The 8,711-nt window shown below is 44.1% G+C and overlaps 1 pseudogene across 1 annotated transcript; it reads right to left on the bottom strand.

Annotated features, from left to right (window-relative positions):
• Window positions 1-2,656: 2,656 nt before the first annotated feature.
• Window positions 2,657-7,596, bottom strand: LOC311521593 (prolactin-releasing peptide receptor pseudogene; annotated as a pseudogene). Its single transcript has 2 exons — window positions 7,529-7,596; window positions 2,657-3,792 (listed from the first exon to the last, which is right to left on the bottom strand). The product of its transcript is annotated as a prolactin-releasing peptide receptor pseudogene (transcript).
• Between the last annotated feature and the right edge of the window lie 1,115 nt (window positions 7,597-8,711).

The following is an 8,711-nucleotide window of genomic DNA, read 5'->3' as shown; positions in this document are numbered from 1 at the left end:
AACTTAAAGATGCTGGGTACAGTCTACAAAGCCTTACTGGTCTAGTCCCAACTATGTACCACTTCTTTTAAACTCCACTCTGTCAGCTGCATGCAAAAGACTCAGTCTTTCTAGGGTGAAGCTTGCAGGTGTTGAACAGAGCATTGTCACTGGCAGTTTCTTGCCTTTTAGAATTTGCTCCTACCAGAAACACACCTAAGACCAAACTTCTTCTTCAATCCTTAGCCAAACATCAGCCGTAGCGACTGTTTACCATTTGGTCTGTTCCTGTGTGGCCACAAGGGCTTGACGAGCCAAAAGTCCAACATTGGAACAGACTTAATGGACCCATGTAATAGCAGGTCTTCCTCTGGACTGCTTCCACCACTTGATTAGTGGAATTTTTATCCCGGATGTTACAAGCCACATGGAGAGCAGCATTCTGGCAATATGTCTGAAAAGCGTAAGACGTCAGCTGTGGCCAATGGCCTGAATAGTCTGTAGATAGGAGCAACTGTAAATGTCTGCGTAACAAATGAAGTTGTTCCATTTTATGCCCAATATATGACGTTGGCATTTTGTGTGGAAAGCCTCCAGCTTTTCCCAGTCGGAGCAGCATAGTGTCTATGTTTCATATCCGTACAGCATTACGGTGAGGATACAGGTCTAATAGATCCTAAACTCTGTTGTCATGCTGAGATGATGTTGATTCCATATTTGTTGTAAATGACCCATGGCAGACACTGCAGTCAGTCAGGGGAAGAACCTCCGTATGAGAGTTGGATGAACTGCTGAGTATAGAACCCAAATAGCAAAAGCTGGAGACTGCTTTGAGAGTTTCATTATTTTAGGAGATTGGAGTCGTGGGTGGACCTAATCCTAGGTTTTGCAGCTATGTCTTTGACCACAAAACATGGAGGCCGACCTTGGCCAACTAATCCTCCATTTACTGCAGTGCCTCATGAAACCTGTTGGGACTCTGTACTAGAAGAACAATGATAGCATCCTTCAACTACCTGAAGCAGGGTTCCAAAGGGGATGGAGCTAGGCTGTTCTCAGTGGTGCCAGATGACAGAACAAGGAACAGTGGTCTCAAGTTGCAGTGGGGGAGGTCTAGGTTAGATATTAGGAAAAACTATTTCACTAGGAGGGTGGTGAAGCACTGGAATGAGTTACCTAGGAAGGTGGTAGAACCTCCATCCTTAGAGGTTTTTAACGCCCAACTTGACAAAGCCCTGGCTGGGATGATTTAGTTGGGGTTGGTCCTGCTTTGAGCAGGGGGTTGGACTAGGTGACCTCCTGAGGTCTCTTCCAACCCTAATCTTCTATGATTCTATGAATGTCAGCAGCATAGTCAAGGTCTGAGAGTGAGAGATCATGGATCTTAATGCCTGTGGACCTGACAGAATGCTGCATTATGAAATCCATTGCCCAACAAAAGTGTGCAGTGGCCAAGACGCAGCCCTACCTGACACCAGATATTGATTTAAAAGGTGCCAACATCTGATTTCCCAGATGTACATGGGCAGTGGTTCCATTGTACATCTCACTAATCAAGTCCAGCGGAGTGGTTGGAACACCTATGCCCTTTAAGGCTGAGTCAAACACAGCCTTGTGACATATGCCACGTGGAGGGGCTTCTTGAACTTGTGGTGTATCTTTGACAACAAGCAGAGGGCCAAAATGGCATCTAATGTGGACCTAGTCCTCGTAAATCCTGACTGTTGAGAGTCACGCTTCCAATGTAGCAGGGGCTCCAAATGTGCCAGGAGAACATGCGCAAACACCATCCCTATCACGGACAACAAGGTGATCGTCCTGCAGCTCTTACATTTGCAGTGCAGTCCCTTGCCCTTATAAAGTTAGATCACAATACCAGTAAGTGCATTTGGGTCAGCCAGGAACACGAGATTATTATGTGGAGGGATGATGCATACTAGAGATTGCAATTGATCATAGAAATGATCTTTAATTAAATCAGCTAATTCCTCTCTCAGTGCATAGAGTATTATGACAGCGAGGTGACCGTGCCGATGTTTAAGACATGCAATAAGTAGTCAAGATGACATGGGCATCCAAGTTATCAAGGAGGACTTGGCCGTGCCTCGGAGTAGTAATGCTACCCCATATAAGTGGTTGGAACTGCTGGAATACAGAAGTAATGAATCTTCCACCTCATGGCATCCATGATCTATCAGCCTTGCTTCTGATAGGCCAGCGATTGATATGCCAAGACAGTCCATTTCACATGAGACAACAAGAGAGCAAATGGCTGTTTCATATGTAAAGACTTTTTAGCTTTGAATTGAATTAAGTCAAAAGGAAATGCCTGCTATTCCCATAGCAGCACCCTATACAAAATAAGAACAATGTTAATAAAAACTGTACAGAATTAACTTAAACTTACAGGACTGCCATTTTTGTTCTTGAATGTGCTTGTTTTGACAAAGAGCAGAATACACTTCGGTTGCTCAAATGAGCTCTTTCTATCCCTTCAGACACAAACCCCATCTGTTTGTTTCCCTTGCACTACTGCCAAGTTCTCAGATATCTACATTGTCTTGAAATGACCAATTACCAGTGTAACATAACTTGCACCATAGGCTTTGGTGTGCAATATAACAAACCCAGAATTAAAGTGTATGCCACCTCTGCTGATTTGATCTCCTGTTGTATTTTAGTTAAAAGAAAACCTGCCTTGCAGGGTTAACTTATCGGTGATGCCCATGGGAATGTCTGCCAGCGTGGAGCAGGTATTGAGTCGTGAGGCCTTGCGGGACATGATGCTGGACCTCTTTTTGTGATGGCAAAAATAGTTACTAACATGAAATCGGAATTTGTCATGGAGGGAGGCATAGATGAAAGGGTTATAACAGGCAGAGCTCATGGCGATCAAGTGACATGACACTTGAATGACATTCACGTACCTCTTGTCTAAGATGATGAATTCTTCATCTACATCTCTGATGAGGTTCACCACCTGCAGAGGTAGCCAGCAGACAGCAAAGCACATGACTGAAATAATGAGAACCCGGAAGGTCTTTCGTTTTTTATTGGTCCATTTCTCTTGGTTGTGGTAAGCAGCCCCTGGGACATTCCTCTTCCTGAGGCGATAAGAAATGGCACAGTAGGAGATAGAGACTGCAGAAAGTGGGAGCATGTAGGACAAAAGGAGCATTGAGCATGAGTACAGCAGCCTCTCTTTCTCTTGGTGCTTCCAGAATTCTTCACAGATGAACATGTCGTGGCCAATCTTGTTGAGATCTAGATAATGGGTGTGCATGGATGTAGGCACAGAAACCACAATGGAGAGTAACCAAATGAAGGCCACTATGTAGACACAGGACTTGCGGCTTAGCCTTTTGCGAATGGGGTAAGCAACAACAATATATCGGTCCACTGCAATAGCTGTGAGGGACAGCACAGACACAAATACAGTAGCAGTCTGCATCAAGGTGACAAAGTAACACATGAACATCCCAAAGAGCCAGCCCCGGATCTCAAAGGCATAGGATGCAGTAAGTGGGACGCAGAAAATGCACATGATCAAGTCAGCTGCAGCCAAGTTTCCAATAAGGAAGTTAGTGGTGCTGTGCAGTTTTTTGGTGACAACAATAAGGAGAATAAGGAACAAGTTGCCGATGCAAGCCACAGCCACCAGAGTGGCATAGAGGGGAATGAAGAGGGGCTTCAGGTCAAAGAGGAGGTCAAGGCCAGTGAACACAGGGATCGAACTGTTCTTCAAAGAGTTGTTTTGTAGCTGGCCCTGTGCCATGTTGAGTTTCACGTCTGATGACTGTTACTTATCCTTGCCTTAAACAAATTCAAACAGGGAAAGCTTGTTAGTACTAAAGAAAAATGGTGGTTTTGTTTATCAATTTCTGCCACAGGAGGTCAGCTGACTTCAAGGCCCAGATGCTCAGCTGTAGCTCAGGAGCCACCAGGCTGTGGTCCAAAGGAGGCTTACCTTTGTGTTTCCCTGATTCTGGGCTAGCTGCATGCGTGGATGGTCTCCTGGAATATGTTAGAATAGCCCAAATGCTGCTGTGAATTACTTTGGCTGCCAGTGGCCCTAAGGGTCTGTTATGGCACCAAGGATTCACCAAAGTGCAGGGAAGCCCCAGCCACGCACCTTTGCCTCTGGCTTCAGGGGCCTGGGTGGAATGGGAGTCACCACAGCACAGGAGGATTTCCACACACTGGGATGATCCTTCCAATGCTGGCTACATTATCCTTAGGGTTCCTTTTATGCTGCTGGTGCAGTGCCAAGCAGCTAGAACCTGGAGAAAGAATCAGGTTCCAAGAGTGTATCTTACCTGTTCCCTTCTACTCACTTCCAACTAGGGCATATGCCTAAGAGGCTCTTTCCACCTATGGAAGTGAGCCAGTCTGAGCTGCTGCTCATAAGATTTTCATCTCTCGGTGTACTTGGGGTTTCCATTTGATCTATATATCCACCCTACTTATTGTTTGCTGCATTGCCACAGCACCCAGGGGCTCCAGGTGCATTGCACTAGGCACTGTACAAACATGTAACAAACAGGATGGTCCCTGCCCCGAAGAGCTACAACCGAGAACCTGACTCTCATGGCCCTCATTCCAAATAGAAATAGCTCAGTCCCTCACTAGCTCTAATGTATTTATCCTCACAACACCCTTGTGAGGTAGGGAGGTGCTATTATTATCTCCATCGTACAGTTGGGGAATTGAAGCACAAAGGGGCTAAGTGACTTGCCCAAGGTCATGCAGGAAGTCTGGCAAAGCTGAGAACTGAACCACATCTACCACATACTTGGCTAGCGTTCTAACCACATGACCATCCTTCCTTATCCTGGGTGGTGCAAAGGACCCTTAAATTAAGTGTTGCACTGCCTCAGTGATGTAAATGAAAATCAGGCTCCAGGTATTTCAAATGTTAACTGCACCTGATCTGCCAGGGAGTGGCACTTAGCCATGTGACTGAGACAATGAACATACCACCCTCACAGCCCACTAGAGGGTGAGAAAGAGCAGTCCAAAATATTACTCCTATCTTGCTTTTCTCTCAAGCCCATGTTTTCCATGTGGCGAGGCAATGTACTATAAACTGTGCCACTGGCTGGCTTTGAAGACAATAGCTGTCATTTTAAAAATTGTTCAAAGAGGAAAGACAAAGATTAACACTGGAAAGGACAAAGAACTTGAAATAATTGTCAAAACAGTTAGATATAACCGGTCATTTCATGCTAAATCTCTGAACATAATCCAGTTTGTCGCTACTGTTTCACTCAGAGCAGCTCGTTATATTTTGTCACTCAGACAGTTTGTCAGTCATTCAGAGAGTCAGATCTCTAGAGCAGTGGTTCTCAAGCAGAAGTACATCAACTCAACTAGATATTTGCCTAGTTTTACAACAGGCTACATGAAAAGCACTGGAGAAGTCAGTACAAACTAAAATTTCATGCAATCACTTGTTTATACTGCTCTATATACTATATAAGTGTTTCTCAACCTGGAGGGGGGGGTCACGATTTTTTTTTAATTATATGGTAAAAGTGAGAAAGTGAGCATTTTTTCAGTAATAGTGCGCAGTGGCACTTGTATTTGTATGTTTGATTTTGTAAGTGAGTAGTTTTTAAGGGAGGTGAAACCGTGGGCGACTGGTGACCCAGCCATTGGGGGAGGCTAGCTCCCAGCCCCACCACTTGTGCCAAGGCCCCTCCTCTCCCCTTTTGCCCCCCCTGCTGCCCTCCCTCCCCCACAGGAGCTCAGAGCACTCCCACCACGGCCCCAGCACTGGGTGGCCAGGGGGCGATGCCCCAGCCCCGGTGCTCTGGGCGGTGCAGCCAGCCCTGGTGCTCCAGATGGCGGCACTCCCGGTCCTGGTGCTCCGGGTAGCCAGGTGGGGTGGCAAACCCCAGTGCTCCAGGTGGCGTGGCCCCAGCACCAGCCCCTGACTCCCTGTGGGAGGCAGGGCAGCCGGCCTGGGCCAGCCAAGGCAGAGCACTGGGAACAGCAGGAGGGGGCCTAGCCTGGGGGCGGAGCATGGGAAGGGCTACACTAGGCTGTTTGGGAAGGCACAGCCTATGATACCCACCGCCTATGGGTGAAACTTGGGGTTACTCAAGACAAACCAGCCTCCTGAAAGGGGTACAGTAGTCTGGAAAGGTTGAGAACCACTGCTCTAGAGTTGTATTTTACTGTCTCCTCTCCCAGTTCTACTCCCCTATACCCAACCTTCCTCTCTAATCCAGCCTGTCTCCCTCGGTCCTGTCTCTTCATTTCAGTTGCCTCTGACATCATTTTAATAACCTACCACCATTTCAAGCTCAACATGGTGGAAAACAGAACTTCTCATCTTTTTTCCCAATCCCTTTCCACTGTCCTCTTCATCTTGCAGTCATGTAAGCTTGTCATCAATTCTTCTCTCTTCTTCTCAACCCATAGCCAGATTCTCACTAAATCCTGCTGCTTCTTCTTTGACAATATCTCTAAAATGTGTCCTTTCCTCTCCATCCCATCCACTAAGCTCCTTGTCTAAACCTTGGGAATCTTACTACTTACTTTGACTACAGCAACCTCCTCCTTTCTGGCCTCTTTGCTTCTCAAATTGCTTCTGTTAAGATCATCTTCCTCTCCCACTACTTAGAACATAGGGCCTGATTCTCCCTGGCCCTGCACCTTGTACAGTAATCTACACCAGTGCAAAGTGCCTGTGAAATGTTACCATTCTGCATTGGTGGTGATGTTTTGCACTCACTGTGCACTAACATGAACTCTTGTACAAGGTGAAGAGCAATGGAGAATCAGACTCCATGTCACTCCCCTCTGGAAATCTCTACAATGGCTTCCCCTTGTCTTCCTTGTGAAGTTCAAGTTTTTCATCCTCCCTTTCCAGGCTTTGAATAGCTCTGTCCCCTTCTCCTATGTACCAGTTATATCAATTAGTTAAGTACCCTTTTATTTTACAGTGTACATATATTTTTGGTTTTGATGATAAATACCTATTTTCTCTTTAGAGAAATCCTCTTAAGAGATGGGAATAATACTGGCCTTTTTGTAAAGCTTGAGGAGCTCATTCTGATCTCACACTGGAGTCAATCAGGAGTAATTCAATTGAAGCTAATGGAAGTACAGCAGTGTTTAAACTGGTGTGAAATCATAATCAAATCCTGAGACTTTTAGAGTAGGAGAAAGAGAATTGCTACAGAACTGTGGGGTCATATTCTACCCTGAGACTTATACACACAGCTTGCTGTGCATTGAGATGAAAATATACCTCATTCATCCAATGAAAATACAATAAATGTTGCTCTGGAAGGATTGGGGTGTGTATAAGCAGGTATTAGTGACTTTCAGCACGGTCCTTCCAGTGTTCAAAAACACTTTTTCTAGAAATATACCTAAGTCAATGCTAGTCCAGGAGATGGAGGCTCTAATGTCACACTCTTAAGAGATTTTTTGTCATGAGAGGAGCACTGGCACCAGCTCAGCACTGGCTCAGAAAATGATCTGTGATCAGTTCATTGCTTACATAAGGGAGGAAGGAGATTTTCTTTCACTTACTTACATTTCGAACATATCACACTAAAACTGGAAATTCTACTGGTCTTTTGTCATGGTCCATGTTGACCTGTGTAAACACAAATCAGAGTTTAAATATAGCTCAGGGTTACAAACCATTTTGATTTGAATGTAACTAATATGATGTTTAATTCACAGAGAGTTTTCTTCACCAAAAAAGATCCCTTTTGGTTGCAGTTAGTGGTATGGTTATTTTAGTATCTATTTTGTACTGATGCTCTATAAAATAAAATCAGCAGAAGTGGAGGAATGGGTACATTCATGTATGTGTCTGTTCCACTTACATCTCAATCATTCGTGTATTTCTCGTTTTATTATGTGTTGCTGTGGATATCTCATTTAGTCATGTATATCTCACACAGCGAATAAGCTTGTGCTCCTGTATAGCTCATTCAATCATGTATACCCTCAAGGAAAAGTATCATACAATGTAATAGGGATAAAACTGATAAGGTTCTGTAGAGATGTGATAGGATTTTACAAAAATTACTCCAAAAAGCTAATAGAAAAATGAATCCTTTTAATACGTTTTTTTAAATCATCCCATAGAATTCTATAACAGGAATATTATTCTATATTCAAGTCCACAAATGTTCCCAAAAAACTATAAAATTATTAAATTCAAGAGGACTTTTCCATAAGAATATGTCTTCCCTTTACATATCATTACATTACCTCTGTATCATTACTCTTGGTAGATTATCTTCTCTACAGGTTCTTCTCATGGACTACTGGTTCTCCAATGCATTCATCCTTAATGATTCATATGCAATCCAGCCTTTTAGCAAGTAGCAATAAATGGGATGCTCTCACCTTTGACAGTTATGGATGCCTTTCATCCTCTCTATGTTATATGGATCTGGCACCTCAGGGGCATCAATTGTACAAAGCTTCAGGGACAAGAAATTGTGAAAGTGGAACCTATGAAGAAAAAGATGCATAAGCAACTCTCTCCCTTCATGGCAGGTATCTCACTAAATAAAACAGGCACTCAGCTAGGGCAAGAAGACAACCCATGTTTTAATTTCAGTAAGACCCTTCCACTCCATAAATAAAACTAAGAGGGGAATGGTTTAGTAAATTTGTGAAAATAAACTACACTAATATAGGTGTATTTATACCTGGTGGTTTCAATGGCATCACTAGATCTGTGTGTACACTCGGGAATA

This window comes from Lepidochelys olivacea (genome assembly GCF_965140295.1).
Source record: "Lepidochelys olivacea isolate rLepOli2 genome assembly, chromosome: 6".
Lineage (NCBI taxonomy): Eukaryota > Metazoa > Chordata > Testudines > Cheloniidae > Lepidochelys > Lepidochelys olivacea.
Note: the sequence above shows the minus strand (reverse complement) of the source record. Positions and strands in the feature narration are given on the sequence as shown.